At 31.3% G+C, this 12910-nt stretch overlaps 1 long non-coding RNA gene across 1 annotated transcript; it reads left to right on the top strand.

The window, feature by feature from the left end:
• Nucleotides 1–719: 719 nt before the first annotated feature.
• On the top strand, nucleotides 720–11223 carry LOC148781508 (uncharacterized). Its single transcript, XR_016058381.1, has 2 exons — nucleotides 720–869; nucleotides 10885–11223. It is a non-coding gene; the product is annotated as an uncharacterized LOC148781508 (long non-coding RNA).
• Nucleotides 11224–12910: the final 1687 nt, after the last annotated feature.

Below are 12910 nucleotides of genomic sequence, written 5' to 3'. Positions count from 1 at the left end.
GGCAATATGTAATATCTAACAATATAGTTAATACTTTTAAATACATCCCAAGATTGGGAAAGAAAATATTTGTTAAGTGGTAGGATATTTTTGAGAACAAGACCCTTAACCCAGACTGCATAAAAATAAAGAGAATACCGGGTCAAGCCCAATAAGAAAACCCAAATGCTCTTTCTGAATATATTACTAGAATGAAGAAACAAAACCCTTTAGGCACCAAAGAAGAGCTGCAGAAACATCTGCTGCAAATGATAGAAGAAGAAGTCGAACAATAATCATCATCACAAAATGAAGATATTGATGATTATCGTATGGAAGAGGGAGACTGTAAGGAAATTCAATATCCACCAGACCTCTTGCACTAAGAGCCCGAAGCCATGGCCCGAAAGCAGCAATAATTCAATAAGCATAATAGGTCCCACAAAAAGATGCTTCTAGAACTACCTGCTAGTTGTCCACCTGTCATAAAAGACAAAGCCCACCGACATCAAATTACTGTGCAAGATTCTGCCGTACAAAGTGGCCGACATCAATCACTGTTCAAGATTCCTCCATACATAATGGCAGACAGAAATCACTATTCACGTTTTTCTTTAAGTCCCATCTCTTTTCTTTACGTCCTATCTTAATCCTATTGCTTACTTTCCAGCTGGTTCTTCTTTATCCTCTTCGCCTATATAAAAGCCTCTCCTCTCATTCAGAAGGCAGGCAAAACATCACAGAGTTAGCCTTCTTTTCTCATCTCTAAGTCCCTTCTTCTTCTTCTCTCCTCTTGTATTCCAGTTTGTTCTTATCATCCTAGTTCTTCCTTCCAGACCAGCTGATCCAGCAACTGCTACTCTCTATTTTAGGCAAGTTCTTGTTTAAAAGTAAGATCTCTTCTGGTCGAAGCTATTAGCCTAATCATTTCTAACCTGTTTTCTCTATCTATCAATTTCCTGGTGTTGCCTTCTATCATTCTTCTTAGTTTACTTCACTCTTCTTGGTTTGCTTAAAACTAGATAAGACTGTAAACAGCTGTGTAGTGATGTGTGATTGTAATAGTTTGCCGTCATTCTACCCTGATGAATGGAAGCTTTTCACAAGCTTCTGCATATGTAATTTGTAAGTTTTTATTAGTTTGTAATATCATTTCTACATATTGCTTGTAGGATTGTAATATCAATTCTGTACTTAGTAATATCATTTATGTCCTCTGTAATATCATTTCTGTACTTTGTAATATCATCTCTGTAATGCAAATAAAGTTTATTGTTAATACAAATATATTTGGTACAACTTATACAAGTTGGATTTTGATTGATATTTCTCCTATTCCTATTTTATTAATAGTACTCCTTTTAATCTATCAAGGTTATATTAGATTATTAGCATAACTAGATATCTCTATACGATTATTAGCATAACTAGATATCTCTATCCGCCTCTGTGTTTTTATAGATCCTGGTTCATGTGGTATCAGAGCCATGTTAAGTTGCTAAGTTTTTACCAATAGTGCATTACAACGTGACTATAATAGCTTAGGAGTTAGGAATCTGAAATTTTACCATTTTAAGAGTTAGTCCGAGAGTTAAGCTGCTTGACGCCCAGGCCAACAGACCGTTAAGGCCAGGAAGAGCCGCTGAGGTCAGAAGTGCCATAAGAGATTGTCTATAGCATTATCCGTAACTCTAAAATAGAAAGTTTTATCAGAAACCTAGCAAATAAGACATTACCGTCAACTAGTAATACACTAAGGGTTAAAAACAAAGAAGAGATAATCATAAAAAATATCGAAAAACAAATTGAAAACTGAAATATTCCCAAAGTTCCAATAACTGATATATATAAAAAGGGGTCCTTCAAATTTCAAACAGGATATGCCATAAAAACTATGGAACAAAGTTTATCTGTTACTAATGAGCAAGAAACTTTTCAGTTATTATCAAATAAAATGATAAAATCTCATATAGAAAAGAATTATAATTATCTACACATAGGATTAATATAGGTAGCAGTCAAACCATTAACTAGATTAGGGTTAAATACGTCAATATTATTATGTTGAAGGGATAATAGACAATCAATTTACTGATTCACTCGTAGGAATAGTAGAATCTAGTTTGTGTAGTGGCCCTGTTTATTTCAATTGTTTTCCTAATTTCTCAGTCTCTCTAAGTGACCCAAATCTACTTAAGGTATTAACATTAAATAGGAAAACACAAGGATTTGATATGAATCCAGGATCGCAGAATATAGCTATCATATATAGACTTTGTTATAAAGTAATGAATATACTAAGTCCAAACGTCTTACATATAGATACTAAAGGACATACAGTCTTCTTTCAGACAAATATAGAAAAGTCTAATACCGTAATACCAAAAACAATAAACTGGTCTCAAATAACACTACCAAAAACATGGTATCTAAACGACGAAAATCAGCATTATAAAACTCATACAAATAAAACTCCACAACAAATTATTGAACATCCTACTGGAGAAATAGAAATACAATTCAACCCAGTAAGAAATACTAGACTTAAAGTACTAGATGATGGAGCTATAAGACCACCTGTGAAAAGATTAAATATCCCTTCTAGATACTCGACTTCGTAAATACCTCAAAACGAGCCCATAATAGAAAGATTATCCAGAACCAATAGTAATATCCATCTACCACTTTATAAAACTTCATAACCTTCTCTCTCCGATGTAGACTTTCAGATTCAAACCCTGCAAGAAGAAAAAAGAGTAGATTTAGAATATATAAAAGATGATTATTTATCAGATCAAAATATAGAAATAAGAAACTAGTATTTAAAAAATTTATCTAAAAAATTAATATATGCATGTCATAAACAATATAATACATTTTTACAAAGAGAAAAACAAACAATAGGATTCTTTGAGTGGTTACGAACAACCTTTGAAGAAAAAGGTCGTCATTTGCCAACTTTTGAAATTAATACTTTAGAAAACCAGTATCAAACCTTCCATACTCCTGAAGGAGAAACTATTCAAAGTATACATCCTCCTGAAAATACCCTTATAATCAAAGGACCAAAAGATAAACAAGACTCTAAAGCTTCACCCTATAAAATTAGTTCCTGGAGAATACATTCATAAAGTAGAAATAATTCTTCATATAGTAGAACAAAATAACTACGCTAATTTATACTTACAATCTTTAGGAAAGCAAGCTACGCGAATAGAAAATATAATAAGACAGCCTCAAAACCAATTGAAGAAAAGAAAAAGGAAATAATGTTTTCTGAAAAGATTAGAACGTCATCTATATAAACTATCATGAATTTTATATATCGATTAAATACATCATTCATTATTTTTTGAAATGTAAAGAACCTGTCTTCCTGATAGATTCCATTATAAAACCAGAACATTTGACTTATGAGCCCCAAACACTTGCCAGTACTTACCTCATTAATAACCTGAACCCATCAAACGGAAATAAAACACGAGAATGGTTTGAAGCTATCTTGTTAGAAACAGGTTCTATTTCTCTGATACATTTCTATCAAAAAAATACAAAAATAATAGCATATTTCAAATTTCAGACACGAAAGATATTATCTTATAGAGAATGGGGAACTAACCCACAGAGAGGGAAGAAGTTACAAGCAAGAGGGAAGAAGTTACAAGCATTAGAGTTCCAAAATAAATATTATAAATATTCTGATTATATTGATGCTTAGAATAAAGTATTTGCATACCAAAATATTAATAATTCTTACTCGTGGTTATTCAATTTAAAATGCCTATTCTTGAAACATTTCCTAACTGGTTTAAGAACTGGTTCATGACATGGGGATCAGATTCTCAAATTCTTCTTAAGGATCTAAAAATTTCTCAAGAAAAGTTTGTAGAATTCAATGGGAAAGACCCAAATATCGACTACACTTATACTTCATAGCTATTTACCAAATACCATGGATAATGAAGTGGCAATATGCAATATCTGACAATATAGTTAATACTTTTGAATACATCCCAAGATTGGGAAAGAAAATATTTGTTAAGTGGTGGGATATTTTTTGAGAACAAGACCCTTAACCTAGACTGCATAAAAATAAAGAGAATACCGGGTCATGCCCAATATGAAAACCCAAATACTCTTTCTAAATATATTACTAGAATGAATAAACAAAACCCTTTAGCAGCCAAAGAAGAGCTGCAGAAACATCTGCTGCAAATGATAGAAGAAGAAGTCGAACAACAATCATCATCACAAAATACCTACATATTTATATATATTTGCATAACCTACCTTTAAATTAAAGGTACCTTGTTCGTATATATCGAAAATTGGTACTTTGGGTATATTCCAATTCTGTATTTGTTTTTCTATATTATCAATTACAAGTAACCAGGAAAATTTTCAACTACTATCAAATAACATAATTCAAAAACATAAAGATAATAATTATAATTATTTACATATAGAACTAATACAAGTAGTAATAAAACCTTTAACTAGGTTAGGACTTAATAACTCTATACTAGTATGTTTAAGAGATACTAGGCATAATAAATTTTCAGATTCATTGTTAAGAATGGTAGAGTCTAGTCAATGCAATGGACCAATATATTTTAGTTGCTTCCCTAATTATTCTGTTTCACTAAAAGATCCTAATATTCCTAAGGTATTAACATTAAATCTTAAAACTCAAGGTTTTGATATGACCCCAGGATCACAAAATATTGCTATAATATATAGAATATATTACAAAGTTATGAACACTCTATATCCAAAAGTAATACAAATGGATACTAGAGGAAAAACTACATTTTTCCAAACCAATATAGAAAAATCTAATACTATTATACCCAAGTCAATAGAATGGTCAGAAATAGTATTAACAGAATCTTGGTCTATACAAAATGACAATCAGAATTTTCAAGCACCCTCTAAAAATATACCAAACAGAATGATAGAACATATAGATGAAAATATAGAAATACAATTTACTAATAAAAAAAAAAGATAAAAATAGTAAAGATGATTCTAAAATAAAACCACATAAGACATATTTAGAACCATCTAGAAGTTCTACTTCATCTATTAATCCAAAAATACAAGGAGTAATAAGAACAAGAGAAAATATTGTAATACTTCAATACAAAAAGATACAAAATGAATCTAAGAGTGACCCAGACTTCTTCGACTTTGAAATGGATTTTCATATATTAATTCTGCAAGAAGAACAGAAAATAAATAAAACCTTTATAAAGGCAGATTATTTATCTAATGATAATAAAGAAATTAGAAATTGGTATCTTACTACTTTTGAACCTAGATTAATAGAACTATTTCATAAAAAATATAATAAGTTTCTTAAAAAAGAAAAGCAAAATAAAAGATTTTTTATATGGTTAAAAGAAATCTTAGCAGAAAAAGGACTTGTAGTTCCTAATTTTGATATATATACTTTAGAAAGTCAATATATGACTTATAATACCTCAGAAGGAAATAAAATTACTAGTGTACACCCTCCGGAAAGAAGCTTTGTAATAAAAGGAAAAGAATCAGGTAGTTCACCCACTTTAGAAACAAAACCTATTCCATATAAAATGACTACTGGTAAAATAGTACATAGATAAGAATTAATTCCTCATATAATAGAGCAATAGTTATACTAATTTATATATACAATCCATAGGCAAACAAACATTAAGAATATAAAATATGTTAAGACCCGCTCCTATACAAGAAACACAAATATCTTTATTATTCAAACTACCACCTACTATGAATAAAGAAAGATTTCATATTTGAGATAATAATAAGACCCTTATGGATCACTTAATATCAAAATTAGCTAAACTTGAAATAAAGAAAAATACGAAAAAAGATATTATCGATATCAAAGGAAAAGGAAAAATCCTAGAATCAGAAACTTTAACTCTTCAAGAAGAACCCATGATAGAAGACACAATAGAAAATAGAGAAATCGCATTTACTGAAAATAATAATAATGATCAGTCTCTCCAAAAAATATCTTATGGTAAAAATTGGAAACCTGCCACAGCCAGACCATATCATCCTAGACCCACTCCTATTGATATTCAATTTGAAGAAGATTTAATATCTCATACAACCTCCTATTCAGGAAGAATAGTAGTAAACTGGAATATAGATGGCATATTTGAACATCAAATTCTTGATACTATGAAACACATGACCATGTATGCATCCGCCTGTAAGATGGTAAGAAACCATGACCAAGAAGTTGCCAAAGCCATAGTATGTGGATTCACTAGATGGCTTCGTGGTTGGTGGGACTTTCACCTACCTGAAAATACCAAAAATCAAAATTTAAATACCACTCGACAATGAACTGTTAAAAATGAGCAAAATCAAGATGTATTATATTCTGAAGGTGATGCCGTAAATACTCTTATTTATACTATCACTCTTCATTTTGTGGGGAGTACAGCCCTACTTGAAACTCGTTCTGAAGATCTATTATTTAATTTAAAATGTCCAACATTATCACACTATAAATGGTATAAAGATGTATTTTTCTCAAGATTATTAACTAGAGAAGATAGTCAATTAGATCATTGGAAAGAAAAATTTATAACAGGATTACCCTATTTATTTGCTGAAAAAGTAAAAAATAGACTTAAAAGTAAACATGGAGGTATAATACCATATTCTGTTTATACTTTAGGAGAATTATCTGCTGAAATATGCGCAGAAGGATTAGCCCTATGCACAGATATGAAATTCTTTTATTTGGATTTGCCAGTATCCAGATTTTAAATCAAATTTAGAAAAGATATAAGCATTGATAAATCTATCTAGTAGATCTTTTTTATTTGGTATGGGATATCTTATCCATTGGAGTGCCTTATTTAATGATTTATAATTTATTACTAATCTTGGAACTCCTCTTTCTTTTTCTGCATTTTTATTTACATAGAATGCAGCACAAGTCCAAGGCGAAGTACTTGGTCTTATTAATCCTTTTCTTATTAATTCATCTATTTCTTTTTTACAAAATTTTAATAATTTTGCATTCATTTGTATAGGTCTAGCTTTTGTAGGAATTTTAGCTTCAGTAAAATTGGATTCATAAGGTAAACTAACCATATGCTTTTTTCTATTTCAAAAGGCATTAGGTAATTCACTACATATTTAATTTTCTATTTGTTTTGTAATAGTTTTGATTTGTTCTCTAATTTCAGTGGATTGTAATTTTTCTTCTATCATTTTATAATTTATTTCTTCTTTTAAAGAATAATTTATTTCTTCTTTTAAAGAATAAATAAAGTATTCTTTTTGTTTAATACTATCTTTAACTCTATTAATTTCTTTTATTTTTGGTTTATCTATGAATTCAAATTTTATTATTTGTCCTGGTATAGTTGTCTCTATTCCTGTATTATTTATAGTTATTGGATAGAGTAAGGTAAGAAATGGTACTCCAAGTATTACTGCTTGGCTTTAATCCTTTTACCATTATAAAGGGAGTGTTAAAACAATGTCCATTATTATAGACAACAGCATCAGATAATTTATAATTAATAAATAATCTACTTCCATCAGCAGTATTTAATATTTGTATTGTTTTATCAAAATATTTAGTCGATACAAGACATACAGTTTAAATCTTCTCCTGAGTCTACTAAGGCTAATGATTGAAAATTATATTCTTCTTGTACTATGATTTTTATTAATACAAATCATTTTTGTGTAATAACTTTATTTATTAGATTTACAAAGTTATTATTTGTTTCACCCTTTGTTCCTGATGATTCTGGTTTGTTTATTCTTATAGCTTGATTATGGTTATCTATTAATTGAGTAAATTCTATTTCATCTGTATCTGTTATATTTCCTTAAACTTCATTTTGTAGTTCTACGATTTTAATTCTATTTGTCAATTGTTGTAATTCTATTTTTACTTCATTTATTTCCTTTTTTAATTCTATGATTGTTGGTTCTTTTTTAATAGTATCTTTTCTATTAATCTTTTCAATTATTTCTGTAAAATTATATTCATCAGGGGGTTTTATCAAAGGAGTAGGTTTATTTTTTGCCTTTGTTATATTAATCAATTGAGTTATAATTTATCTTTTTTCATCTGGGTCTGTAATTTTCTCTATTAGATCAAGTATTAAATTATCTTCTTTAGAGAGCATATTACATGAACATTCTTGATTATCAGATTCTTCAGTAGTGCTGGTCCATATCAGATTTTCATCTTCAATATTTCCTACTAGTGAAGTATCACTAGAACTTTCTATAAAACTGTCTTCAGGACTATCTTCATTATATATTTATATAATATCATATATTTTATTTCTGATAGCTTCATCTAATATTAATGTATTTATTTTCTTTTTAACTTTACAATTACTTTTATAATGATCTACTTTTCCACATTTATAGCACACAGATAATTTTTTCTTTCCTTTTTTATATTTTTGTTTTGGTGAAAACCTTTTCATAAATTTTTCTCTTTTATGTTTCTTATATGGCTTTCTTTCTTTTTTCTCATATTTATATTTTTTCTTTTTATAACTTTTATATTTGGATTTTTCAATATTATATCCAAATTGTTCACAGAAGTCTCCTAGTTCTTTTCTACCAGTCATTCTTTGTTTATCTAATTGTTTCTTTAATTTCATATATATGCATAGGACTAATCCTTCTGCACATATTTCAGCAGATAATTCTCTTAAAGTATAAACAGAATATGGTATTATACTTCCATGTTTACTTTTAAGTCTATTTTTTACTTTTTTAGCAAATAAATAGGGTAATCCTGCTATAAATTTTTCTTTCCAATGGTCTAATTGACTATCTTCTCTAGTTAATAATCTTGAAAAAAATACATCTTTATACCATTTATAGTGTGATAATGTTGGATATTTTAAATTAGATAATAAATCTTCAGAACGAGCTTCAAGTAGGGCTGTACTCCCCACAAAATGAAGAGTGATAGTATAAATAAGAGTATTTACATCATCACTTTCAGAATATAAGACATCTTGATTTTGCTCATTTTTAACAGTCCATTGTCGAGTAGTATTTAAAATTTGATTTTTGGTATTTTCAAGTAGGTGAAAGTCCCACCAACCACGAAGCCATCCAGTGAATCCACATACTATGGCTTTGGCAACTTCTTGGTCATGGTTTCCTACCATCTTATAGGCAGATGCATACATGGTCATGTGTTTTATAGTATCAAGAATTTGATGTTCAGACATGCCATCTATATTCCAATTTACTATTGTTCTTTCTAAATATGAGGTTATATATATATATATATATATCCTTGTTTCAAATTCTAGCTTTTGTGGTAGGAATGTTAGAGGACATGGTGAAAAGGTTCTTATAAGGGGTTGAAGAGATGGAAAAAAGTACCACCATGTAAGTTAGGACAAGGTGTTTCATTCAAAGAGAAAAGGTGCTAAAATTCATGAAGTTAAAAGCTCTTATTTGGTGTCAAGGTAACAGCTCTGTATAGTCACTGGCTTCCAGTCTAAGGAAATGGTAGAAAAATGGGACTTGTTATAGAATATAGAATGCATTATAGACTTATGATCATTATGCTTCAACCTAGTTATCCTACTCCACGCTTATAGAAAAAATGACTTGAACGGCAATATATTTTTGGAAAACTTCTACCTGAAGCACACACAATGGAGTCACAGACAATCATGAATGCTCCCTTCAACCATTTTCCAACTTTGGGATGGAATGTCATAAAGGATCCCTCAAAAGCAGGAGAAAGTTGTGGCTTGCAGTCTAGCATTAGAAAAGAGCATACCAATGAAGTAAGAATAAAGAACTGTCATGGGTGCCCAACAACTATGAGGAAATCACTTCAAAAAATACTTGTGAACTTATTAGAGAGCACAGGTCAAACACAAAGCACTCAAGACCATAAACTGATACACCTCAACGCCTCGTGATTTGTAGGGATTGCTTATGAGAAGACTTCCAACGCCTCATGATTTTTAGGAAAGGGGCTGGGTCGTGGTGGTAGCACCCCGTACCTAGTTACCATCCTGCTGACACCACCCACTTGTAGGATTCTCGTGAATCCTTAACTTGTGGAATCAGGCATCCCAAACATCAGGATCTCACCCAAGATCGTGTACATGATTGACTAAATGCGAAGAAGATGAATACAACTATAAATCGAGTGCAAGAAATAAAACAAACATAAAAAAACACATCACAACAACACACGATTTACGTGGTTCACCCCGTAGGGCTACATCCATGACCTCGGTATCTAAAAATCCACAATCACAATGAAAATTACAGTTTTGGGTTACAAGAAATAATACCTATATCTAAATATCGTTAAAAGACCATCACCGATCTCTCCTGACTAAGTGACACCGTCGATCAACATCATCTTTCCCACCGCAATACCGCTACTGGAAAGATAACCTCGAGAGCAATATAGAGATTTTCTCTCTCATGGGAATACCACCCGTCTCTCAGAGGCCATGTCTCTCTCTTGGAGACTCATCTCCGTATTGGAGATTCATTTCTATAACCCTCAAAGGAGTGACCATTAAAGGATGGGTATTATAAAAATGTCATTTTCTTGCTTCTCAAGAAAGTCAATTTTATATTTTCTGTAATACCCTAATCGTTAGAAGAAAATATAGGAATGGTGATTTAGCTATCACCAAACCCAACACCACCGACGCCTTAAAAAAAAAACTAATTCGCTCATCTATCTAAAAAAACGAGTAGAGGTTTGTCTACCCTATAGAGTTTCCTGAAAAAAAAAAAAAAAAAAGAAAAAAAGATCAATAGAATGCAAAAATAGGTGCGCATGAGTGCTACAGGTGCCTCCTATGTAAAACCGATATCGAAGATCTCAATAATCTCTTGACGTGTTTTTGCTAGGGTGATTTGGACAAGCTTTGGAGGGCATCTCTCCGACTCTAATTTGGATGATATAGCAAGAAAGAAATCGACAAACAAAGGATACTTATTCCGTACCATTCAAAGGGGATATGGAAGATCTACATTCGTAGCCCAGTAGAAAAGATGGCACACCAGGAAATGAAAGAGAGATTAACATATGAAAGATGGGGTTTATAAACTTCCAACTTGGCCTTGAGTGAGGCAGAGTACTGATATCCTAATGTATATATAAAGATAGTTATAGCAACGACCTCTGTAAATAGCTTTGCAAATGCTATACGAAGTAGATTAGTAGTTCTTGGAAATTTACCCAAGAAAGGTAGTGAATCAGTGGCAAAAGAAACTGAATGCTGCTCTGCGTGTATAAGAATCGAGCTTGGGCTTGGGCTTGAGTCATGTACTCGATTCCTATTTTTGAACTAGTCAAAAAAAAAAAAAAATAATAATAATAATAATAATGTCTCTGCATATTCTCTCACATTTCTATGTACGTAAGGTCATCTTTGTGAGATCCTAGATTTACAGAAGAGGGCTTCGGAGTTCAATTTCCCTCTTCTATATATGGTTATTTCGTTGTCGTCTTTTGGTGGGATGGACATACTTTTCAGGTTGCTATTCTTAATCTTCTAAATTACTTTTCTTAGAACCCTCTGCACATTATGCATCGGGTTGCTCTCTGGTTTTCTTTCTTGCCAAACAACCATGATAGTGGGGAGTAAAACTTTCTAAGTCTTAGTTAGATATTTGTTTGTGGATTTCCTTTTAAACCAATTTGTTATAAGACTGTTTGAGCCAGCTACATCGTTAGTGTTGAACCTCGACGAGATTTTTTTTGCATTTATTTGAAAATATGCGTGAAATAAAAATGTGATCATGATTCTCATTATCAACCTTACATAAGTGGTTTCCCATTTGGAATCTCCATCTTTGCACCCTATTGGTTGCATATTTTTTGTAGGGTAGCCATGAGATGCACAAGGTCCTAGGATGAATCGTTTTTTTTTTCAAAGGTTCGTGTTATTTATTTCTTTTCTTTTTTTAACATTATTTTCGGGTCGTTTTTCTCATCATTATTCTCTTATTTCATAACTATTAGAGGTGAAGTCACCATTATCACTAAGAGCCCCAATACATCTGTGGTTAATTTCATCATCACCTAAGTAAGACCAAGCCACTACGTCTCACAATAACGGGGAGGACTCATGTATGTCTTTCCAAGCCTAAGAGTCCCTTCTCGTTTCTTTATATATATATACATATTTTTTGTTTTTGGACAAGAATACTAAAGTTTTCATTAATTAGTCACAAGACATCATCACAATATTACAAAAGAACTCAAAAAATTAAAGGCTCTGAAACCATCTGTTGTCTCATTAACCTCTCTATGAACAGGTTGGAAAGAAACTTCCAACTGAGTACTGATATCCATAACCTCCATCCATTTATTTCGCAAAGTCCATGTGAACAAAAGAGAGAGAGAGAAAGTGGGAGAGATGAGTTGCTTAGGGAGAGTGCATGAGAGGTGGTTCGGATTTAAGTGAAAATAAAACTTTTACTAAGCATATGTGAAACGGGATATTGAATACACGGCACAACAATGCAGCTAGTTTACAAACAGTGGACTTCATTTACAGGTTTAATGCGAATGACAGACACTTGAGCAGAGGTACACAATTGAGCAGAGGTACAATTCACATGAATCATCCTTCAACATAAATAAAAGATGGGGGAGATATATAGTTACTCTTTGGAAGTATAATTCACGTATTACATCTTTTTACCTATGGTAAATAATAAAACCAGTTTTTTTTTTTTTAAGGGTGTGGTTTGTATAGAGCCGAGGCTCTAAACAATCAAATTAGAGCCCACCTTCATATAGTGTCGAGAAATAATGTTTTAATACTAAAAATCTTTGTGATAGTCTTAAAATATATTTTCTTTTTTAATCATCCTCAGAAAGTCGAACTGCCGGAAATTGGGAACTTACACCTATCAAAAAAAAAGG

Source organism: Amborella trichopoda, chromosome 6, assembly GCF_054954075.1.
Source record: "Amborella trichopoda isolate Santa Cruz 75 chromosome 6, AtrichopodaSantaCruz75HAP2 v2.0, whole genome shotgun sequence".
Taxonomy (NCBI): Eukaryota; Viridiplantae; Streptophyta; class Magnoliopsida; order Amborellales; family Amborellaceae; genus Amborella; species Amborella trichopoda.
Note: the sequence above shows the minus strand (reverse complement) of the source record. Positions and strands in the feature narration are given on the sequence as shown.